Source organism: Puma concolor, chromosome C1, assembly GCF_028749965.1.
Source record: "Puma concolor isolate L17-30 chromosome C1, mPumCon1.1.hap2, whole genome shotgun sequence".
NCBI classification, from domain to species: Eukaryota; Metazoa; Chordata; class Mammalia; order Carnivora; family Felidae; genus Puma; species Puma concolor.
In genome coordinates this window covers 137,674,073-137,699,626 of record NC_141674.1, presented here as the reverse complement: position 1 = coordinate 137,699,626, position 25,554 = coordinate 137,674,073, and the positions used below count along the sequence as shown (strand labels likewise).

Sequence of the window (25,554 nt, the reverse complement as noted above, 5' to 3'; positions counted from 1 at the left end):
CACTAAATATATAGATTTCAGTGGAACATGTAAACTAAAATCAGTAGACCAGAATCTAGGCATTTGGAATTGACTTGAGCAAAGGTGCAATTCCATGCAGAGTGTACTGTTAAACTCTAACCCCTAAATGTAAAGTGACAGAAAGCTTCATGCTGTTCAGTCAAAAAATGATCACCTCAGCTCCGATTTTCTCTTGGTCCCAAATTATTTCAGTTTAAGTAACAGAAGGTCAACTCTTACCAGACCAATTTAAGGCAAATAGAGGTTTATTGTAGTAATATTGAGGCAGCTCACTGAATCAAATAAAAAGCTAGGGGAACTCAGAAAATACCCCAACAACCTCAGAAACAGGAGGCAGAGATTCAATACTGCTAAAACTACTTTTTTCTCTCAGTATTTTTCTCTTTCTTAATCTATCTCTCCTTTTTAAAAAAATATTGTCACTTCATTTCTTTATCCATTTTTACCAACTTGTGTAGAAAAATGTACTAATAGTTCTACATATATCCTTATACTTTGGTGCTAAAAGATGAAAGACAGATTTTTTTTTCCTTCAGTTTTACCAAAATGAAACATTCTAGTAAGGGAATATATATATCTGGGTTGGGTAATGAAACCACCTTTAAAAATTGCAGGGAGATGGGGAAATATGATCACTTCTACCCAACGTGAGGTTATGGTGTATCATTTCCTAGGTTAGAGGACCAGAGGTTGACATTTATAAATATCATGGCCTTATAATAAAGTAACGTTATTTCTGTTTTTCTCATCTTTGCTTCTATATTACTTCATAGTTTTATATTCTTCTCAGTTTAATTCCAAATGAAACAAGACTATTGTATCTGCCTACCATTTGATTCCTAAAAGTACCGTTTGGGGTACCATTTTAACTGCAGTTACCAATTTGTTCCAGGAATCATATATCATTTTCTCTGTGTGCTTTACTTAAATACAATATATATAGTCCTAATATGAAAGCTTTCAACAAATATTTTCATGCTGGGGACTTACATCACAAAAAACCTTGGTGGGCAATGCTTCTAAGTTATTAACATTTTCAACCTTATGTTTTTTGTCAAATCTTTGTCCATATGTCTAATTGTCATGGCAAATTATTCTTTTTTTAAATTATTCTTTTACTCATTCATGGTATTTTTTTTTCTCTCGAGATACTCTGAGTCTATCCTATATTTCCTCTCATAGATGTTTTCGAGAAGGAACAAATCAGAATACCATCAACGAGTAACATGTACTTTTTTAAATACTTTTTAGCTGTCTCTGTTTCTGTACTTTTGTTATTTAATAGGTATTAGTATAATGCAAGTTTCAATACATAACTTTCTATTCTTTTAGGGTTCAGTGTTATATTAGCTGAGTGTGGGATTAGCTGAGAATAGATTTTATAGTATTAAAGCAGTACATTTTTGGAGCTTACATATCCCATTGAATATTTTATGATTTCTCAGTATCATCTTTTGATAAAAAGTGTATTTTGTTGAATTTTTTTAAACAGAAAAACGAAAACAAGGCAATAGCTGATAATGTTTAACAGGAAATAGGAAAACAATATGTATGTGTCATCCACACACGATTAGGAAATATAATTAAAATTGCTTTTGAAAACTACACTTTATTTTTTCAACATTTATTTATTTATTTTGAGAGAGAGAGAGCATGAGCAGGGGAGGGGCAGGGAGAGAGGGAGAGAGAGAATCCCACTAACAATGCAGAGCTGTTTAGGGGTTCAGTTCCATGAACCGTGAGATCATGACCTGAACTGAAATCAAGCATCAGATGCTTAAGTGACTGAGCCACTCAGGTGCCTCTGAGGACTACACTTTAACAGTCATTCTGTTTCCTGAACTTCACCTCTTGAGAAATTTGTTGTATCTTTAAAAAAAATAAGTCTTAAAAAGAATCCTACTCTCTTTACCAAGATTCTGAAATATATACAATTAAACGAATTTAGGAGATGAGAAGAGGGTACACACTTCATCAAAAGTGTAATTTCTGGTGGATTTATACATCAGAGACAGAATGATGTCCTGGGAACTAAACTGAACCACTTTTTTTCAATGTAAAAGAAGGTAATGATAATACTGTGCAGGTAACCAACAATGTCTATCACTGGGAGGTAACAATAATGCTTACTTCATGAGTTACTGTATGAATTCAATGAGTTAGTATATGTAAAACATTTAGATTAGTACATAGGATGTATTAAGTTCTTATCCTTTTCATCCCCAAACAGAAATCATTCTGGCAAAGACGGAGTAACAGGGACTGGAATGACCCTTCCATTTCAAAAATACTATAACAACAAAGTCAGATAAAATAAATGAAGCAACAGTTTCAAGACCCTGGCTATCAGATGATGAAGAACAGGGATCCCTGAGAGATGCAGACCACACAAGAAGCCCTAAGTAATTAGTAATTAGTAATTTTCTGGCCACAGAGGGAGGGGAAACTGAGGCAGGGCCCAGAGAAATTGCTCAGCTGAAAAGAGATAACCGAGAGTTCAGGGAAACCAAGGCAGTTAGAGTTCACAGGACAAAATACCTGAAGAAGAAAGTGGAATAAAAAGAGTACCCTGAGCATGTGCAGTGAGTCGTCCTTCAGCTTGAGCAGAGCAATGAGTGCTATGTGCTTGTGAGAAAACCACCGAAGGCTGGAGAATTACCATCTTAAAGAATTAGAGGGAACACTGTCTGGCTGTACCCACAAGGCCAGGAGCAGTGCTTGTTTCCGTAGAATGGGCTGGAAAAACTCTTACTTCACAGAGCATTAGGGAGAATACTCAGGAAGATCTCACCTCAGTATTGTGGAATACTTATCCCCATCTAAACACTCCTCTGGATTTGAATAACAAATCATAAAGGTAATAATTGAGAAAATCAGATTTTTTTTTTCCAGATAAGTAAATTGCATCCCAGAACAAAGCACAAGAAGATTCATAAGAATGAAAAATAGCCAACATCCAACAAGGTAAAATTCACAATGCTGGGCATTCAATCAAGAGGCAATAAGGTGGCAAGAAAATATGACCCATAATGAGGAAAATAATCAGTCAATTGAAATGACACATATGAACACAGATATCAAATCATTAATAAAACCAATATTACAATAGTTATCATAAAACAAGCAATCATTATGACTATTTCATATGTTTAAAGAGTTATGTTTGAGACATGGAAAATATGAATGAAATCTCCAGAGTAAAAGCTGTAATGTCTGAGAGAAAAAAAAATACACTGGGTGGAATTAACTACAAGACTGGACATTACAGAAGAAATAACAGTGAATTTGAAGATATAGCAAGGAAAACTATCCAAAATAAAATAAAGGGGGAAAAGGACTTAAACAAATGAAGAGGTTATTAGTGAGCAGTGGAACAACTTCCAGTGGCCTAATATAAAGGTAACTGTTGCCCCGTAAGGAGGAGAAAGAAGAGAAAGAAAATGTATTTAAAGAGATAATGGCCCCAAGTTTTCCAAATTTAATGAAAACAGTAAGTTCACAAATCAAGGAAGCTCAAAGAACTCCAAACATAAGAAACATGAAAAAAAAATACTAAGGCATATCATAATAAAATTCTTCAAAATCTGTATAAAAAGCAACTCTTAAAAATATTCAGGAAAAAAAAGACATGTTACACAGAGAGGAACAAAGATAAAAATGACATTTTTTTTTCTGAACAAAGCAAGTGAGAAGATAATGGAACCACATTTTGCAGTACTGAAAACTAAAGATTGCTAATTTAGAATTTTAAAAGTGGTGGGCACCTGAGTGGCTCCGTCCGTTGAGAGTCTGACTCTGGTTTCAGCTCAGGCCATGATCTCAGGGTTCCTGGGATAGAGCCCTCTGTCCTTACAGTGTAGAGCCTAACTTGGTATTCTCTCTCCCTCTCTTTGTCTCTGTCCCTCCCCTGTGCGTTCACTCTTTCTCTCTCTCTCTCAAAAAAGTAAGTAAACATTAAAAGAAATAAAATTTCAAAAGGGGCATATATATTTTCCCAAACTGAAGGCAAATAAAGACATATTCAGACATGTAAAACCTGAAGAAATTCATCACCAGCAGACGTGCCCTACATGATATATTACTGTAAGTCTTTTAGAAGGAAAATGGTGGATGAAAATCGAGACTTACACAAAAGAATAAAAAGAAGAGAAAATGGTAACTATGTATGTAAATATACATATTTTTCTTATTATTTAAATATCTTTGAAGGATATTTGACTATTTCAATAAAAATAATAACTTATTGAGGAGCTTACAGCAGAAAAAGTGAAATGCATGGCAAGAGTTACAGTCCTCTGGGGAGACTAAAGAGTGTTTCCAGCATTAGCTATCCCAACCAGTAATGTGTTGGCCATAAAATTATAGGATAATGACTCTGAATGCCGGAGTTTTGTTGAAATTAAAAATAAAAGAGTGGAAATGGGTATAGGCATGGCACTTTGAAATCTTTGCCATACTGCCAGATGGCTTGCTCTAGGGCCTTAATAGTCATTTCACTTCTGCGTCTCAATATGTAAATCCCTAGAATGGGAACATTAATGCCATTAAAGTTTACTGATAAAATGTGTAATATTAACAAAAATCTATTATTTGATTCGTGTCTGCGGAAGGCAGAAGAAAGTGGGATAAGCAGACTATTACACTTTAAATGATGGTTCTCTAAATATTATTGCAAAGATGTGTTCCTTATGTCCTGAATCACAAATGCGTGGAGAAAGAGATCAAATAGAGAAAAAGGAGGGAAGATTTTACTTTTGAACTCTTGCACGTGGATGATTATAGGCCTAACTGGAAACTGTACAAAGGCCCTGCAATTATAGATTGATCTACCTGTATATTTTCAGAACTAAGTAATGTCTACCACTCCAAGGGGGGATTGAAAAAAAAGCATAATAGTAGTTTTTTAGTTATATACAAATGATAAAAGCAAAGACATCAAAGTGGGTAGCCTTTCAACTCATGCTCAATTAGAATAAAAGTTTGGTTGCTGTTTTAAACATTTATGACTAACTAACTGTGACAGGCTCTCAGCTTTGCAAACGGGATGATTTTCAGTTGACTTTTGATCTGACTGACAGTTCCTTATACACTTCAGTGTTAGTTTATAACACACAAGCCCACATCTGAATACACATGTGACTAATTAGGGACTGTTTATGGACCATCCACATAAATTTAACACACAAGAATGAAGGCATTTTTAACCAGAGGTCATAATTTTAATGAAATAGAGTTAATTAACAAAGGTGCTTGACCTAGTTTGTATTATTAAATTTAAAAAAATGAATAAAATCTGAAGTGTGCTCTTCATGCATATCTGGTGAACTATATTAGATCATTTTAAAAATTAATTTGTATTTATGAAACAAAATTTACTAGGTTTTTTCTTTAAAAAATTTGTTGCAATGTAATCAACTTATGCTACAGACAGTACTTTGGATCTTGATTTCTAAGAACTTTGTGTCTTGTCCCAAAAGGCATAATGTTTAGTGCTCTAAAGGTTGGATTTTACCCTGACTCTTAGGCCTAAATTCCAGCTCTGTCAGTGATTAGCTGATGAATTTATGCAAATTACTTAATATCATTGTGTCATAATTTTCATATCTGACACATGGGAGTAATAATAGCATCTACCTCAGAGTATTGTTGTGAGAATTAAATGAGTTAACACATGGAAAACATTTAGAAGATTGGTAGCACTTGAGGAAAGCTCAATAATTGCTATTTATTATTATTTCAGCAAAACAGTAACTATAATATAAACTGCTTATAGTGTGCTTTAGTGAGATATGTAGTGGTAATTCTATAAGGAGTCAAAAATAGTTCTTGGCACTCAGATTTATTAATACTTTATAATAATTATAATTATATTAATAATATTTTAAACATATAATAAATTTAGAAACCTTATTCCCCCAAATCAGTCTTTCATCTATTTTGAATAGAGGAGATTACTGCTCTCAAGAGTTGTCTGAAGAAAGCGACTACCTGTGAACTCAACGTGGTAACCTGAATGTCACCTAAAAGAGATGCTCATAATCGCCTACCATGCTGGGTAAGGTGGTGGAGATCCAGCATTTTAATAAAATTCTCCATAGATGTTTGGAGATAGTGGTGACCTTGACATTTCCTCTAGACCCATAAAGTTCTGAATTTTTGCTTTTGCATGAACTCATTTCATGTCCTGATGCTTAGTCTTTTATTCCATGTTGTATCACACAATGATAACTTCACTCATTCTAACTTACCTCTGAAGCCCATATCAGATTTTAGCCACTGAAAGTATATTTTACCTTGCTGGAAGCTGCCGTTTTCCCATCCCAGGCACTCACTGTGTTCTTCTGCTTTCTGTGGCAAGATTGTCTTTGATGATTTTGGAACTCACTAACCCAGACATAAGTGTAGTCCATGATTAGAACAGACCTAACACCTCTGGGGGTGACCCTCAACCGATGGGAATCAGGAACCAGTAGTCACAGGACTCCAGACTCCTGTGTTTCAGGGCAATTTGCACATTTCTCCCAGACCATGAAGGAATGAAGGCCTACTAAGGATCTTGATGATGTGCCATTATGCTGTTGTCCTCTTTCCTTTTCTCATTCTCCCCATTTCTTCACCTCTCCTTTTTTTATTACAATTTTTTAATGTTTATTTATTTTTTTGAGGGAGAGAGAGAGATAAAGTGTCAATGAGGGAGAGGCAGAAAGAAAGACACAGAATCAGAAGCGGGCTTTAGGGTCTGAGCTGTCAGCACAGAGCCCAATGTGGGGCTCCAACTCATGGACAGAGAGATCATGACCTGAGCCGAAGTTGGACGCCCAACAGACTGAGCCACCCAGGTGCGCCAACTTCTCCTTCTTTGAATCACATCTTAAATAAGCAAACTACCTGGACACAAGTATTTGTCCAGGTAGGCTTTACTTTTGAAGGAACCTAAACTGAGTCATTTTCCCAAATTCTCCTGGCACAAGCGGCTGGGTTAGGAGAATTGTCTTAAGGATGGGGATGAGAGTAGAAGTTTATGTGAAAGAATTTCAAAACAATTAAGTTTGAATAATTAGACATCCCATTTCTTAAAAATACTCAGATTCTTCTATGACTACAAACTTTGAATAAGCAATATTCCTCCACAGGCTCTAGTTTTTCAGCAAGCTCCATGACTTGTCCTCTTCTCTCAAAAACTCTCTCTTCTTTTACTCTCCTCCTTCCTGTTCTAATTCATTTTTACTTCACAAACTGAGCATTTTATCTATTACTTCTTTACCTGGTTCATAATAGAGTTTGTGTGTGAAGTGTTTCCTAATCAAAGCTTGTTATCACATTAGAGAAAATGTCTGGGGCCAGAAGGTGAAATGACAATGTTTTTCTCTATTTATACAAGCACTCCTTACTTAATGTACAGATTCTAATAGGATACCTAATGAAAAGAGACTATTTTTTTATTTTCAAGAGAAAATGCGAAGAGATACTAGGCAAATACAATGTATCATAGTGAAACAGAGATTCTTCGATTCTTCCCTCAACATGGAGCGTGGGATGGATCCCACTGCCTCATAGAAATATGGTTTGTCTTTACCAATCCTCTGTGTTATTTGGAAGTAAATTTGTTTTATTTGCATAATGGTCTCTGAGCTTCTTAAGAAGCAATGGCAAAGACCCTAAGCCATTCTTTTTTTTTAGAACCAATACTCATTAAGCTTCTCTATACATTGACTATAACGTTTCTAACTAATTTTTGCTGTCCTGGAAAGCATATTAAATCATTCGAGAAGAAATATTCATAGGAGAAGTTGCGATCTAAAGAGATTACCTGAGTTTAAAGGTTCATATTGGGTGAGGCAGAAGGCCCTGAGACTCTTGCTTAGTGTTTACATTTATGGAAGAATAGTAAACTTTTGAGCATAAACTAATATTGATATTAATTTAAATCTTAACTTCAGTAGCACACATTGGAGTGCCATTTGACCTGAGTAAGCACCAGAGCTAGTAATAACACAGTTGCCATTGAAAAAATGATCTTTGTTCTCTCTTTGTGAATGGTCTTCTCCCTTTCTCCATTCTGGTATTTGAAAGCACCGTTAAACAAGATAAGCAGTAGCTATAGTTTCTACTAAATATATAAACACAATTCATTAATTTAAAAACAAAATAGGATATTATCTTGTATCTCAAGCTAGTAGAGAAAAACACACTAGTGATTTGCAAAGGGTAATAGCTATGTTTTCATAATATTTACATTCTATTGTCCCAAGTGTTGAGTTGATATTAAAGACATGCTATGGGGCGCCTGGGTGGCGCAGTCGGTTAAGCGTCCGACTTCAGCCAGGTCATGATCTCGCGGTCTGCGAGTTCGAGCCCCGCGTCAGGCTCTGGGCTGATGGCTCGGAGCCTGGAGCCTGTTTCCGATTCTGTGTCTCCCTCTCTCTCTGCCCCTCCCCCATTCATGCTCTGTCTCTCTCTGTCCCAAAAATAAAATAAAACGTTGAAAAAAAAAATTAAAAAAAAAAAAAAAAAAAAATAAAGACATGCTAAATAATGAATATATAAGTAGAACATAGAAATAGGTCAACTGTGCTACCTTGTGCAAGTCTCATTCATAAGAGCATTAAAAAGCAGATGAATTAGCAAAGGAGAATGCAATTTTTGAGAAAAATTAAAAAGAAATCAATAGGGGGGAGCATGACAAGATCAAGCAAAATAGTCATTCAAAATTGAGAGAGTGATTGATGCTGTCACATGCTGAAGAGAAATATGAAAGAAGATTCACTGTAAGTCTTGATATCAGATTTGTGTATAAAAACAATGTGATGCAGTGGCAAAAGCCAAGGAAGCTGAAATCAGTATGATTCCTACAGTGAGCACAAGACCTTTGATGTTTTATTATCTCATTGTTCTCATCTGTATTTAGTAGACTTGGCATAAGGAGGTGATATAAATGAGATAATCTATGTATTTAGCATAAAGCCTGGGATACAGCAAGTGCTCTAAACAGATATGTTAAAATATTTAATGAGCTTCAGGAAAAGAGCTTTTTAAAAATGGTTAATCTGTATGGAAGTCATTGATAGGTGTTAGAATGCATCATTAGAAGTTATGGAAGAATATGTAAATGAGTTAGGGATGTAAGTTTCCTTAATAAATAAATAAAACCCCTCTTCCTTGCACTTTTGATTAATTAATAGTTAAAAATAAAATTGCAAGACCAAGGTGGAAAGGAAGATTTACATAGCACATATAGAGGAACGTGCTTTAAAAAGGAAAATGAATAGTTTTCATTGATGGAGAAGATGAAAGACAAAATATTTTACTGGTATTTAGTTCCTACTATCACACAGCAGTTGACATCAGACTTAATGACTTAGTATAAGGCTTGCTTTGGAATACAGTGTTGCTGGATGTTTGAAGATATTTTTAGGGCAGATCAGAACCTTTCAAAGGGTGAAAGGTTTACTTGGGTTCAGAATGAGATAATATATCTTTGAGAAGAATGAGAACAATGAGTACCATGGACAGTGTCTCCTCTATTTTAGACTTTTCTGTCCCACCTTCACTTTTTGTCATAACTATGTGCCATCTATTCTAGTTCTTATTTAATATCTTTCTTTAAATTAGTTCCTTTTCAAAATCTTAAATATTACTTACATATTGCCTATAGTCCCTAGCAATAGTATCTAAGGTATTTTTAATGTGTCGATTCTTTTTTATATAATGCATGTTAAAGTGAATGTACAATTATTTCAACTTTAAAATAATAAAATCTATTCATGCATTGTCTCAACTAATCTTGTCAACCATCAGTAGTAAGCTTGCTATACTTTGGGAAATAGTGCAATAAGGGATAGAATAGGAAAAGAAAAGAGGTACAAAATAATAAGAAATGAAAGGTTATCTTTGGGGCACCTGGGTGGCTCAATCGGTTGAGCGTCGACTTCGGCTCAGGTCATGATCTCACTGTTCATGAGTTCGAGCCCCGTGTTGGGCTCTGTGCTGGCAGCTCAGAGCCTGGAGCCTACTTCAGATTCTGTGTCTCCCTCTCTTAAATAAAAACATTAAAAAAATAAAAATAAAAAAAGGTTATCTTGGGTCCTTTGTGACTAAATCTGTAGAACTGTGGGGTATCTGGGTCAAAAATTCTTTGCTGACTCAGAAAAACTCTTCTTATTTTCAGAAACATATGAGAACCAGGAATGCAGTACATTCCCTTGTTACACAAGCCTATATAGTAATATCCACACGTTGCTTGTGATTTGACTCCCCTCGTTTGTAAATCTTTAACAAACATTTAAACATAATTTCACATATATAGTAAAACTTTGGATTGTGAGTAACTTGTTCTGTGAGTGTTACGCAAGATGAACAAACATTTCTAATAAATTTTAGCTTGATAAACGAGCGATGTCTTGCAATATGAGTAGTACATGATGCCAAACATCACATGATCACAACTGAGCCAATGGATCTTCTCTCTCTCTCTCTCTCTCTCTCTATTGCTGCAGGATTGTAGGTGATCATCTCCCATACTCGATGCTCGGTCTCAGGCCATGGTGTTTGGCAGAAATCAGTGATTTTTCAGAATATTGGAAGGTGCTAACAACTGGCGCTAGTCTATTTTTTGTCACTTCAAAGCACTTATGGACAGTTTTTGCTTTTCTATACAATAGTAAGTTTAGCAATGTTTTGCTTCATTCTAGGTCATAGGATAGGTTCCTTGTTAAAGCTTCGTGAAGAGAAAAAGATTCCATTGAGCCAACAGAGAGCAGAGATTCCGTTAGTGATAGTGAAATTCGTCCTACATAATAACGCTCCTCTCTCTTGTCTCCTTCACATCAGCCACAAAGGTTTTCAAAGGTAAGTACAGATCAATTTGTTTATTTTTCCTTATATTTTATATGTTCTTTATTGTTTTGTATTATATTACAACATTTAATCATTTTTATATGAATATTTTTGTGTTGTGAAACAAATCATCTGAGTTTCCATTATTTCTTATGGGAAAATTTGCTTTGATACACAAGTGCTTTAAATTGCAAGCATGTTCCCAGAATGAATTATGCTCACAAACCAAGGTTTTGCTGTACTTTTAAATTCCTCCTTCAAAGTTTGGGATTTTCAAATATGAGTGCTTTATTCAAAGCTTCTGACTTTGCTATAATTTTGAGATAGAACCAAGTGAAATAAAGGAAACCTTGCTTATTAAGACCACTTTTTAAATTTTATATCTCGGGATATTTTACATAGGTAATATTTTAGGACCATGCACTATAGAGCATCTGTGGAACGTTCTGAGAATCTGCAGTGTAAAGTACTCAAATGTCTGAGGAACTAATAACATTTTCTTGATAAAATAATGCTTTCATGTCACATAAAATGAAACTGTCAGCATTTCTTTGTAGGTTTCTCTCAAGCTTAAGAGCAGTTCCTTGACAGTTCTAGAATTGCCTTTAAATATCTTATTGAAATGTAGATTAACACTGTAACATCTTATAATGGTAGGAAAACCTTTTCCTTTTAAGACTTGTAGATAAGCAAATATTGGTATTAACATTAGCTGCTATATTTTAGGATTTTCCCCCCAAATGTTGTTCTTCCCCAGGACCTAATATTTAGATTCATTTTTAAAACAGAGCAGATTACCTAAGACTGGGATGTTGATTTTGTAATAAAAGGCACTATAGATAGATATGTCTTTAGAACATCAATTTTTACTCTGCAGTCATTATCAAAATCAGGTTAAGGATAAAAGCATTGCTCCACCAAATATCCAGACGGTCAAAGAATCTAAAATTGAAAAAAAAAAATATAATACTCCATAAAATTTTAACACAGTGTATAAATTTAGCAATACTCAATAAATAAATATTTATTTATTTATTTGAGATTGTAATCGAGTCTATGATAACACAAGTAGAAATAAAAGTCAGAGCCCTCACATTTTGGAATTGCAATGTTTTCTCCGCAGGCTATTGACCTAGTTGCCCATCATTACCTATACCACGCAGGTGAGTATCGCAAGACAGAAGGCCCATCTTCTGCTTCCCCTGCCCCCGTGGCCTGTAGCACCTGGCTTCAAGATTCTACTTCCTTTCATTCTTGAAGTCTTGAGGTTGATAATGTAAGTAATCTTATTACTCCCATTAGCAGTCAGGATATATTGATCACATCTAACACCAAGTAAAGACCTGGCAAAATAGATTCCCTAAGTAAATGATTCTTAAGTTTTTCCTGGAGTAAATGCCAGAGGTTTGATTTTAGTTTATCACCTCCATCATCGTTAACTAAATTGTATAATATTTAACAATCAGTTAGGATTGAATAAATATAAAGAGTAAATGATATGTAATTATTGAATACTTGTTCATGTCCAGAACTGTGCTAGAAATCATGAGAGATGCAAGGGACATAAGACATTGCTTTGCCTTTGTGGAAAATATAATCATATTGGAAAGATTAGATGGATATACTTCATTTCAATTAGGGAACTGTAGAATAAAGCAAATTATCTAACCCTTAAATATATAGTAGAATAAACAGGGATAGAAGAAACAGCAATATCAGTAATGACTGCATTTGTGAGGAGGTAGAAATTAAATAATTCAGAATCAGAATTTGGGGGCATAATTTTTCTGCAAATCTTAGTGGTATTAACTTAAGTATAACAGTCACCTATTGGGGACTCTAATAAAGAAATACCTCAGGTTTTATAAATTCACTAATGAAAACATGCCACTACAGTTTCATATGTATCTTGTGGTTTGCAACCTCTAACTTTGCCAAGAATAATTATACAAATATTTGATTACAACCTAGGATGGATGTTAATACATACAGACACAGGGGACGGCAGTCTGCTAATGGAAATGCTGGAGATTAGGTGTTAGAGCTTGTGCCCTTTTCAAAATTAAATGCAAAAGATAAGAGAATTTCTCTAATAAATTGCTGTTTCCACAATTATTTTCAGCAAATTAGGGATTCTACTTACATTTCATTTTTAAGTGGAGGAATGAGATAAAATGTATAGCCATCATTCATCTCTATGCTTAAAAATAAGTAATTTTACATATATACATACACACACGCACACACACACACATACATTCCTTAATTACCACACAAGTTTATTGAAATAATTTTATTAAAAATACTTAGATATCATGAGAGTTATTCATGTCCCCAAAGGCTATAGCAGTTAACTAATTTATTATTTATGTATCAAAATAGTAGATTTTGAAATATGAACTTTCTTTGGCAAAAGTGGTGTCAGAAAATGTGTCACAGAAGTGGAATTGCTTCAATACTACAACGGGCAGATGCATATCAAATGTACATAAATATCTCAACACAGATAAGAAAATATTGGCTTTATATCAAATGAGATAGAAACAATTTATTTTTTAAAAATTATCAGAAATAAAATGGAAATAGGTCAGAGCAAGGTACATAGAACCTAAGGGCCTGTGATCTAAATTAAAAAAAAGCAATTTAATACTAAGATACTCAGTGAAATTCAGACCTCAGTCCTATGGCAGTTCTTAAATATATAAAAATGTTAAGTGTTTAAATTGTAGAAAAGAATTTTTTCTTCTATACTATCTGATAATGAGATGGCATTAAAGCACTTCCTTGGGAAGTATTTGCTCTCCTTAAATGCAAAGATGAGATGTGAACTGGTTCATCGTGAGGTTGTTCACGTATGAGCTTTTAAAAAGGAGAAGAGCAAAAAAAAAAAAAAAAAAAAAAAAAAAAATTAAAAAAAAAAAAAAAAGGAGAAGAGCTTGGTTTGCCTAATCAAGGTTAAATATGATATCTGAAAGGGAAAAAAGAACCGGGGGTGGGGGGGAGACTTAAAAACCTTGAGCAAAGAAACACATTTCATGAACACACTGTGAGTTTCTGTTTAACATATAATAACTTAATTAAATGGATGATTAATTTTACTGATTATTCTCTTTATAATCTAGAGTATTAGAAGATTAGTTATTCCAATAATTTATTATTATTATTATTTTAATCTAGAACACTAGAATCACCTGGGAAGCTTTTAAAACTACAAATCTGGGACACCTGGTTGGCTCAGTCAGTTAAGCCTCTGACTCTTGATTTGGGTTCAGGTCATGATCTCCCAGTTCGTGGGATTGAGCCCAGCACAGGGCTTTGCACTGACAGCACAGAGCCTGCCTCGGAATCTCTCTCTCCTTCTCTCTCTGCCCCTCACCTGCTCATGCATGCACTCTCTCTCTCTATCTCTCTCTCTCTCTCAAAATAAATAAATAAAACTTAAAAAATATATAAATCTGTCTTCTAAAATGTATTAATTCATCCAATATTTATTTAGCATCACTGTGTTGTAGTCACATTGAAGGCATAGGTAATGCCTTCCCTCATAGAACTCAACCTACTGTGGAAAAAGTTAAGAAAATAAACCTTTATTAAAAAAAAGTTATACAATTTTATTTTATTTTATTTTATTTTATTTTATTTTATTTTTTATCTATTTTAGAGAGAGAGAGAGCACAAGTGGGGGAGAGGGACAGAGAGAGAGAGAGAGAGAGAGAGAGAGAGAGAGAGAATCTTAAGCAGGTTCCATGCTCAGTGCAGAGCCTGATGTGGGGCTTGATGCCATAACCCTGGGCTCATGACCTGAACCAAAATCAATAGTTAGATGCTCAACCAATTCAACCACCCAGGTGTCCCTAAAAGTTATACAATTTTAAAACAAGGAGTTTAGGAGTAAAAGATAAATACTGACAGATATATTTTAAGCAGAAAAACTTCATATAGGTTTCATCCCAAGAAGAGAATCTTACTGCAGTAAAACAATGGATTGAGAATAGGTGTTTGTGACAGAAAAAGCAGGTGAACCAGTTAGTGGACCATTGCAATAGTTCAGGTAAGAAATGACAAAGGCTAGGAGAAAAATGGTGTGCAAAATACTTTCCGTTTATTCTGCCCATGCCTTATGACCCTCAAAATGTTAATGATTATGAATGATATTAAGGTTTTTTTTCCTTTTGTCTTTTAAATTCCACTTTGGTTTAGCTAATGGGAAAATGCCAGCCTGAGACTGGAGGTTGGCAACAGAATGAAATTCGGTGTTTATTCCCCTGCTCCTTCCTTACCTTGACTTCTGCTTTTCTGTCAAAGGACATGGTTTATCTCAGACATGTCTCACTATGGAGCTACCCTCTCTAGCTTCCAGTAACTGTTCCTTCCTCTTATCCCTTGAGCCTGCATTGTCAACAGCTTCCTGTTGCTCCTACCTGTGGGGTCTTGAAGCATTTCTGGTTGGTTTCCACAAACCTCATCCTATCTTTTAAATATGCTTTTGTTCATTGTTTTCTTCATATTACCCCCTTGAAGTGGGTCACTCCTTCATGGAAGGATCCTGAATTATACATGTGGCAATTGTGGAGAAGAGACTTAGGCACATTTGCATACATGTGGTGCATAAAAAGGACAGGATTTAGTGATGATTTATAAATGGAGAGTAAGGAAAAGGGATGAATCAAGGATGATTTCCAGGTTACTGGCTTGACCAGTAGGTGAATGGAAGTATTCTTTGCAAGATGAGAATTCTCATCTGTAGTGGAGAATTTAGGTGCGATGGGAGCATGTCAAGACTTCTTGAGTGGAATTGTCAAGCAGACAATTGCAAATTAGTCAAAATTCAGAAGAGAAGAGTAGGACATCAATACACATTTTGTTGAGGTAAGGGTATCAATATCATTTCAACAGAGTACAAAACTGAGCATGTAACAAGGTCCAAATCTTCATGAAGTTTATGGTCTACTGGGGAAGAGATCATGAAAAAAATAATAAACTACAATGTTAAATTAATGCTACACAATAAAAGTACAAGAAGGTATAAGATAATATAGAGAAGACAATATATTTCAGAGGTTGAGAGAAATGACAGCTCAAATTATATCCCAATAGAGACATGCTAAGTAGGTGAAAAGAAGAAAGAAGAATATTCTAGGCAGTTGAAATTGTATTTGTCTTAGATCTCTGTGGAAAAAAAGAACATTAGTTCATTTGAGAAACTAAAAATTGGCCAGTGTGGCTTGATATTAGTGAGCAAAGAAATAAGTAGCATGAGATTCGATTGCTGAGGTTGACAGAAAACCAGATTATTAGGTTATGCTAAAAATGGGTCTGTTAGTTTCTATTAGGGTGCTATTTGCTACCTAGGCATAAAGCAACTTAACTTTAATGCAAATCTTAAAATGACCTCAACTGTCATAAAAGCTTCATTATTAGATCTTATCCCATGCACATCAGATAAAATTGGGAAATTCAATATTGCTCAAATTATTTTACACTTGGGCCAATTGACTCTTCTATTTTGTACTAAAGCACTATTTGGTAAGGACATTGATTGGAATGTTTGACAAATCATATGGAAAACCAAAAATATGCAGGTCTAATATTTAGTATATCCTTAGATCTTAAATTGAACTTCCTATATTAGAAATTATTTTTTGGTTTTTCCTTTATGGACCCTTTCTCTTTATGACTTATTACATATGTAAAGCAAACCTATCATGTAGAAATATTGGGAATAAAGTCCTGAATATTCCTGAAAGCTTACACCGGGCATTTCCACTAGGATTTTAACACTACATTTAGTTACCCTAGTCTTTGTGTGAAGGCTAGTGCTTTTACTAGTTTAGTGGAAAATGTTCGCATCTAAACATCAGGTTGCCTGAGGTTACTTACTGTGGTACCCATAACGAATACCCAAGGAACAAATTATAGCTCTAGTCAAGGCTCATACAGTTATTCTTCAAGTGAAGAAAGAATCTTAAAGATATTTTCAAAAATAGGTAATTCTTACACAGCGTTACTATACGTGGGACACTGTTTTAAAGTCTTTATGCATATTGAAGCATTTAACCCTTGTAAAATCCTATGAGGAAGTGACTCTTATTATCACCACTTAGAGATGAGGAAACTCAACCACAGGTCATTACTTAACTTGTCTAAGGATGCACAGGCAGTACCCTGCAGCCTGAAAATTCAATGCGACAGTCTTGCTTTAGCATGTCACCCTTGCACAGGGGCCATGCTAATCTCTGCATCTTTCCAATTTCGGTATATGTGCTGCCGAAGTGAGCACAACAGTCTTGCTTTAGAATTCACCACCTCAGCTCTCACTGGTTGCTATTTTTCTTTAATGGAGGATCCATTCAGAGACATGTAAACTATCATATTATTGAATAAGTCTCAGGTCAAATTCTTATAGTGATATTTTCTTGTGTGGCAGTGTCAAAGAACTGAAATTTTGGCATTTTATACAAATGGATGAAACTGGTCAATGTTTTTTAAAACTAGGAATATGTCACTGCAAAGATAAAATGATATTTTTATCCCTTTTTCTTTTCAATTTAGAAACTTACAGAAGAGAACTGAGGAATGAATTTGAAGCTGTTGCTGGTTTGACCTAAATATTTGTTAATGAAGTCAAATGTAAAACTGACTCTTACTAGAATAGGTTTAACTATCTTTTAAATTATGGAGGGAGGGGCGCCTGGGTGGCTCAGTTGGTTAAACTTCAGCTCAGGTCATGATCTCGTGGTCCGTGAGTTCGAGCCCCGCGTCGGGCTCTGTGCTGACAGCTCAGAGCCTGGAGCCTGTTTCAGATTCTGTGTCTCCCTCTCTCTGACCCTCCCCTGTTCATGCTCTGTCTCTCCCTGTCTCAAAAATAAATAAAACGTTAAAAAAAAATAAATGATGGAGGGAATTCGGAAAAAAATCAAAACGTCCTGTCTATCTATTATCTATCTATCTATCTATCGTCTATCATCTGTCTATATCTCTTCCACGCACATTTCTTAAAATATTGGAATTAAATAAAATCTGAGTAGAATACAGCATTCGCAAATATTTGGCATTTTATTTTTGAAGAATCACATTCCAATAATTCTCTAGAGTTGTTCCTCGAGTTTAACATGTCTGTAAATAGCAGAAGGCACATAAGCTTCATTTTGTAAGATTTTCTTCCTGTCAAGATGATTTGTTTTGAGAAGCATCTGAGGGTCTACAGGCGACCCACCATTTTAATAACTCTGATTGTTCTGTGTATCATCAAGTCACTCCGTCCAATCTGGACAGTTTCATTTTATATAACTATAAATTTTACTCTCTAACTGTCATTATTATAAATTGATCTCAATAAGAAAATGTTCATCATTGTTAAGGGATGGAGGAAAAAGCTCAACACAGTATATATTTCCAGCAACATAATCACAACACTTCTAAGTATACAACTCTATGTATGATTCAAAGTATAGAATTTCTAAATACTATTTTGGCCCTTTAGATTTCCCATTTTAGTTTTTACTGTCAACATAAGTATAATACCTACTGAGCAAAGTGCCTCAACTGTAGTTAAGGATATTTTTGAAGGTTGTTGTCATTTGTAATTTCTTTCCTGTGAGATATTTTGGTGTTCAGAATTTAATTCTAGGATGGTGTGTCAAATATGAGGTTGCTGGCGACATAAATACTAACCCCCTACCCCCAATTCAATTTCAAAGAGCAAGTCAGGTGAGAATAAATAAATAAATAAAAGGTTTGGTTAATGTTGGACATTTGCTTGGTACTGTGTCATTCAAAACTCCTTCCATTTAAAAACAAAATTTGCATTGACATATGAATGATGTATAATGCAGCATAATTACTTACGGGGTCTTTGAAAAGAGGAGCCCCCTTTTTTCCAAGCGATTTCACTTTGAAAAGGAATTACTTCACATGCCCAACAAATACTATTAAAAAGCATTTTATGAGGTGTTTTTCTGCGCATATTTCTACACATGGACAGACTATTGTGTGTTCTAAAACCTGTATTTACATGACACACTTTTATGGTCCAATGGGCAAACACTACTTAGTCCTAAAATAACATCACAGTAATGACTACAGTCAAGACAGCAAGAACACTCCACCGTTATTATCCATATCAGACTGCACCAGATGGGGTATCTGTGGTCGAGTGCTGACAGTAGCAAACACTGAACAACTCTTCCTGTTATTTTTGTGTACTCTTAGGCACAGCAATCTTACATTCAAAATAAGCAGTGCATAAGTTCTTTCATTTCAGAGAAGTATATTGTACCATATATTCTTTGATTCATTTGAATCTAGGAGAAAAATAAATGGGATGGAAAATTGAAGATGACTTACATTAAGTGGGATTTAGCCAAATTTCACTAGGTCCGAGGCAGGGTTTCTAGCCTCAGTGGTATTGATCTTTTTTGTTGGATCATTCTTGTGTGGGGCTCTCCTGTGTACTGCAGGATGTTTAACGGTATTGTTGACCTCTATTGACTAGAAGCCAGTACCCAAACCCCAGAGAGTTGTGACAACCAACAATGTCTCTTCGCAGGGAATGAACTCTTGAACACACACATACTCTTTGAACTGATTAAATTATGTGGCTTGGCTTTGTCAATATCAGAGTTTAATCAGTCTCCAGATAGAAGATGTACATTTTTTTTCTCAGAGTATACTTCATTTATGTTTATTCGTTTGTTCCGTTCTACCTTCAGTAATGGCTAGAGTAGGTAGGAATTTTGTATCTGCAGTATTATTTCACACATTTTATATTGACAGCAAGAAAATAAAATGAGAAATATTGAGTCAAATAATACAGGGGGACATTAAAAAAATGTTTAATGTTTGGTTTTTTTTTTGAGAGAGAGAGAGAGAGAGAAAGAGGGAGAGAGCACGTGAGCAGGAGAGGGGCAGAGAGAGAAGGAGACAAAGAATCTGAAGCAGGCTCCACACTCTCTGGGCTGTGAGCACAGAGCCTGACTCGGTGCTCAAACTTATGAGCCACGAGATCATGATCTGAGCTGACGTCGGACACTTAACCGACTGAGCCACCCAGGTGCCCCTATAAGGGGGTATATTTAAGAGTGTTTATTGAGGAGGGGAATTGGCTCCTAGAAGTCTCCATTGGGTCACAGACTTCCTGGAGGCCTCCAGCTCTAGGTGAATCCCTGCCTAATGTTAGGGAAAATATTTAAACTGAGGAATCCTTCATGACAAAAGCTGCTCCCTTCTAAAATCAGTGGGATTTTCAGTTTCATTTCTCATCTCCTTATGCTTTTGGAATAAAGACACTGTTTCCAAGAAATCAGGTAGTTGAAAGGAAGAATAAGACAAGATTATTTACCACATCACTGATTGTAAACATGACTTGAATTGTAAAAATAAACAGAAAAGAAGTCAGAATCTTTGCTTCTGCTTCACTTTGGCTGTCCACCAGCGGGTCTAATTATCATGCTAGAACTGTCAATTCTGTCATTAGGTGTAGTCAGGGATTCATTGTCTTAGTTAATCGAAAATTAGGCTTTTCAGAGAGTAACCATATATACATAAATTATCAATTTTCAAATTGCTAGAATATAATCAAAGTGTACTCATTATTATGTTTTTCTCATCTTAGTTCTTTCTTTGATAATTTAAAAAGGATTTCAGGATATTTTGTTTGCTTTAAAGTTATTGCTATAAAGCTATTTTTCTGTAATTCTGTAGCTATGAAGAAGTGCCTTCTGCTATGGATCTCTGAATGATATAATGCCAGAAAAAGTAGCTTTTAACTTTCAGTATTGGCACCGAAATATTGGTAAGAACTAAATAAATACAATGGCAAAAATAATAGTCTATATTTTAGATACCATTGTATTATTTTTAATAATACAGTATCTAATGTTACAAATATTCAACAAATAGTGAAAAGTAAAACTTTCACTCATCTGTAGGTTCCTAGTAAGTGACCACTATGTATGGGTTAGCTGGCTCAGTACTATACAGCATTTAGTAAATAGAGAAAATTAGTATGACTATATTCAGGAAATACTTGTTTAACATTATAATTTTAATATTGAACCAATTTTCGGAATATATGTCATTTCTCCTTATTCAAAATTATTTAATGTGCCAAAGACTAAGCTGTCATTTTATAGTTCTCTGGACTTCAGTTATCCAACATAATTTGACCTGTTTATTTAGGATTATCCAGTCTTCTTGGAAACTAAAGTGTAAAAAATATAAACCAAAGCCCTGATGGGTTAGGAGAAAGAATAAGATTTGTTTGGATGAACAATCACCTCAATTCCCCAAATAAATATACATTCTACATTGAATAGGCTTGGTCAATTTCTATGCTGATTTTAATTTTTAATGTCTTTTTTTTTTTTTGTAGTTTGCAAAAATGTTTCTTTTTGCATAGAGAACAAAAGAAGAATCATCCTGCAGTTGATTTTTATAATTTCATCGGCTGGTAGCAGAGGACCAGTTGCTTGGTGGATAAAGTGTTGGCTTTGTATTCTAAAGGACAACTTCAAATCCTGTTAAGGTTATATTTTTATTAAAATTTCCATTAATTTTTCCATCAATGTGATTATAGATTAATATTAATTAATTCTTACCATTTTTTGAAGAAATAAATGGAGCCATATCTGATTTAAAGTTAAACAAGACACTATTCAAGCTTTCTTGGTAACCCTTTCCTGGGTTCAGAATTGGTTGGGGAGAAAGGGAATAAAATATCTTTAATGGCATTTTATTGAACTTAGCAATTTAAATGGCCTACCCTGATTTTCAAAGATATCAAATTACCATATGGATGATGTCTTTCTCATCAAATCTGGCTCTTAATGTTTACCAAGGAAATGACAAAGGTAATTTTTAATGTTGGATGTAGTACTTATATGTATAAATTGCTGATATTAATGAGAGTTCTGGGATGAGGTCTTTCTGTGCTAGAAACTGATATGTCAACAAATAGATTAATATTATAGAAACTGACAACAGAAACCACTGGCATTCCTTCTCTGGAGTTGTAATTTAGTATTATAGCACATGGAAAACACATCCTAGGAAGAGTATAATCTTAATGCTACCCTAGCAGCATTATCTGGAATATAAAAGTGGTCTACCAGGTATCCTATTCTCATTAAGGCATTCTAAAACACCTAAGAAAGATGTGAATGAGGACCTTGATACTGGTGGTACAGCTCTGGGTCATTCAGAACAATCCTTTCCAGACCCATGTGTGACAAAGGATTATTATAAGCATTGGGGAAGGAAATGTTATTCAAATGGAAAGGCAAATTTACCTTTACTGTCTAAGTTTTAGCCATTAATTTGAATGTCCCATATTCTGAAGTACTATAGGACTTAATAAAGTTCATACTGACCTCATCTTAATCATTTAACAGTGATGGGAAATTTGCAGTATTCTAGGATTTAGAGAGGAATACAGAACGAAAGGTTCGGAGCCTAACATTGTGATATTAAAATTTAAAGGGGAAGTCTAGGGACCATTATTTCTCTTTATCTTCCTTGCCTGTTTTTTGTTACTTGTAATGAGAAGAAAGGTTTTTAATCTCTTTAGAAAAAAGGACACAGTAAGAATATATCAAAATGTAATCCTGGACATGAACAATAAAACAAAACAAAACAAAATAAAACAAAACAAAACAAAAAAAGGCTGAAGCCCCAAACACCAAAATGCATGTGTTAATATTTTATGTTATATATTGAGCTGCTTTTACAATGAGAAAACTATTAGACTATTATTTAAAAAAAATTAATGTTTATTTATTATTGAGAGACAGACACAGAGTGTGAGCAGGGGAGAGGTGGAGAGGGGGGGAGACACAGAATCCAAAGCAGTCTCCAGACTCTGAGCTGTCAGCACAGAGCCCAATGCGGGGCTCGAACTCACGAACAGTGAGATCATGATCTGAGCTGAAGTTGGTCGTCTAACCAACTGAGCCACCCAGGCACCCCAACTAGACTATTATTTTTACTAACAATATTAACAGACAACATTTACTGGACATTTTCTTTGTCCCAGGCACTGGCAAGAGTTTTAATCTCATGGAATCGTCACAAGCACCATAACAGGAAGGTATTAATATATATTTTTTCATTATAAAGATAAGTAAACTGAGTTTTAGAGAGATTAATTAGCAAAGACTAAATATTTGTCAAATCATCAGAACCAGGCAGTGACAATCTCAAAATGTCAATGTAGACATTCTTAAAAGTAACAACTTTGTTGCAAAGAACACTGAAACTAATGTTTGCAGAAAGGAACACAAATTTGAGAATATATTAATTTCCCATGTCATAAGTTGGGAGAGGAAGTACAGAGTTGCTTCTTAAAGTTGTCTGCAGACAGGGTTATTACATTAAGAATAAAATGTTTTAGCAACCCATAGATTGACAGCCCCATGCAAAAGAGTGGAAAAAAAGATCTTCATGCCTAAATCTCCTCCAAAAACACGTGCATTCCATATGGGGCTGGGTGATCCAGAGCAGGGGTTCAGCACTTTTTCTTTAAGATTGGGTTTCATTCTGCTAACAGCATGTTGGCTGAGTGCCCACTAGCAAGCAATTAAGACTTTGTGCTTGCCTGCATTTTAGTAGCTCTCCTCATGAAACATGCAGCCACATGGGAGCAGAAGCTTTGCCAGCATGGGTCACGGTCTGGGAGCAGCATCAGGGAGCTCCTATACTCTAAGGACTCATAGTCTTCTGGGAAGTTGAGGACGGGATGAAGGATCGATTGGCTGTGCCTGTGAGAGAAGATCAAGAAGGGAATCATTAAGAAATGGGGGCTATGGAGAGACACCAGAAGTGGAGTTGGGAGAAGAAAGCAAAATGTTACCGAGGAACCTAAAGAGAAACAAGATAAATTTATCTTTAAAAATTAAGAAGCAACTGGGTTAAAGGAAAAGAAGACAAAAACTGGGTGGCCGGTGAGAGTTTCTTACAGCTGAACTTGGATCATGCCCTCATTAATTATATTTTTGTAAGCAACACAAATGCTGAGCACCTAAGATGTGCCAGGTAAAGGGCTGGGGACATTAAGGTGAGCGAGACATTTTAATGCAGCGATGAGTGAGGAAAGAGTCAATGGCTGACATAACATTAATATAGAAGGTTATGGAAATGGCAACAGTGTGGCCATTCTGCTTTCCTCTTCACAGTCTCCCTTTTCTTGTGCCTGCAAAGAAAGCATTTGACTCAGGTTGGCGTAAGGGGTGCGTAAAAGAATTAGAAAACTCTATACAAAGATGAAATAGACTCCTTGGGAGGGGGCCAGCTTTTCAAGTCTGAAAATATAATAGGCCAAAACAGTGATTTCAAATCTGATTGATTACTCAAGACCTCCTGGGCATGATTTTACAGTACAGATGTCTGCTCCCCGCTCCTGGAAGTTCTGGTTCAATAGGTCTAACCAGATATAGCCTCATGATGTAAACATTGCCCTGAACAATTCTGAAAAGAACTGATATCACAAAAACAGTATTTCCCTCTTCACAATAGACTTTGTTAGGTTAAAGTCAAAGGCAGAACTGCTGTCTTGCTGGCTACATCTGCATATAATCTGTACAAATCCAAATGTATAGAAAACTATCCTTCCAATTATTAATAGGGTCCTTTAGACAGGTAATCTCACTGGTGTAGATGAAAGCAAATTTATACAAATTATTTTCAGGATACATCTATTTTGCTAACTGGAGCATAAATATATATAATTGCTAAGTTATACTCCCTTACAATTTGGAAAGTTGAACATAAACCAGGTTTATATGGAGCACTAGTCTTACTGCAGACTAGGCTGTATGAGTCTTTAGATGACAATGCAAAAATTACAGCTTTCTGAAAGTCATGGTCTACATCAGAAAGAATTACATGCCCAAAGATCTGAGTCATAAGAATTCTGACTTTAAAATATTATTTTTAAATGTTTAAATATTATTTTGTTTATTATGTTTATTATGTTATTATGTTTATTATGTTTAAAATATTATTTTTTAGTAGTATAAACCTTTACTTAAAACCATAGGCAAATGCCTAATATATCAAAAAAGATCAGAGCAATTTAGGGGAGGGCCTGTGTTAGGGGTCCAGAATCACCTCTTCAGCCATCGTATTATCTGTAACAGGAGCTCCTGACATAGCTGTCTTCAGAATTCTGGAGTTGCAGAGAGCACAGATAGAAAGCAAAACGTTCCCCATTTTGAAATTTATTTCCAAGTAAATCCTCACAAATTGAACATCATAATGGATTCCAATAGATATGTGAGGCTTATCCCTAACTGGGGTTATGGGTTTGAGTTAAACCTCCCCAGTGGCTTTGGCCGTGCACGCGGGGCTGAATGCCCTCTGGGTCGATGTGGTGGGACACACAAACTGACATAAACAAAAAAATAGGGCCTCTTTGTCAAACGCAACTAGGTTTGAATCTCTCATCTGCATTTGCTAGTTAAATTACCTTGAGCAAGTTAGTGGAACTTCCTGAATCTTCTGACCTTTGCCTGTAGAGTGGGGATAATTTCTACCTTTCACTCTGATAGAAATTAGTCTTTAACAAAGGGACTGGCACATGCTGTTTCCTTTCCTTTATTTTTGTGAACAGGTCAGGTTAGGAATTTGGGAAATTGCTCTAACTCCTTCGGGCCTATACAGAGCTTTTTCTTTTCATTTTCTCTACACAGAATGGACTCCTTG

The 25,554-nt window shown here is 35.2% G+C and overlaps 1 non-coding gene across 1 annotated transcript; it reads right to left on the bottom strand.

Moving 5' to 3' along the window:
* Window positions 1-17,033: 17,033 nt before the first annotated feature.
* Window positions 17,034-17,137, bottom strand: LOC112849077 (U6 spliceosomal RNA). The gene has a single exon (XR_003222524.1). It is a non-coding gene; the product is annotated as a U6 spliceosomal RNA (small nuclear RNA).
* Between the last annotated feature and the right edge of the window lie 8,417 nt (window positions 17,138-25,554).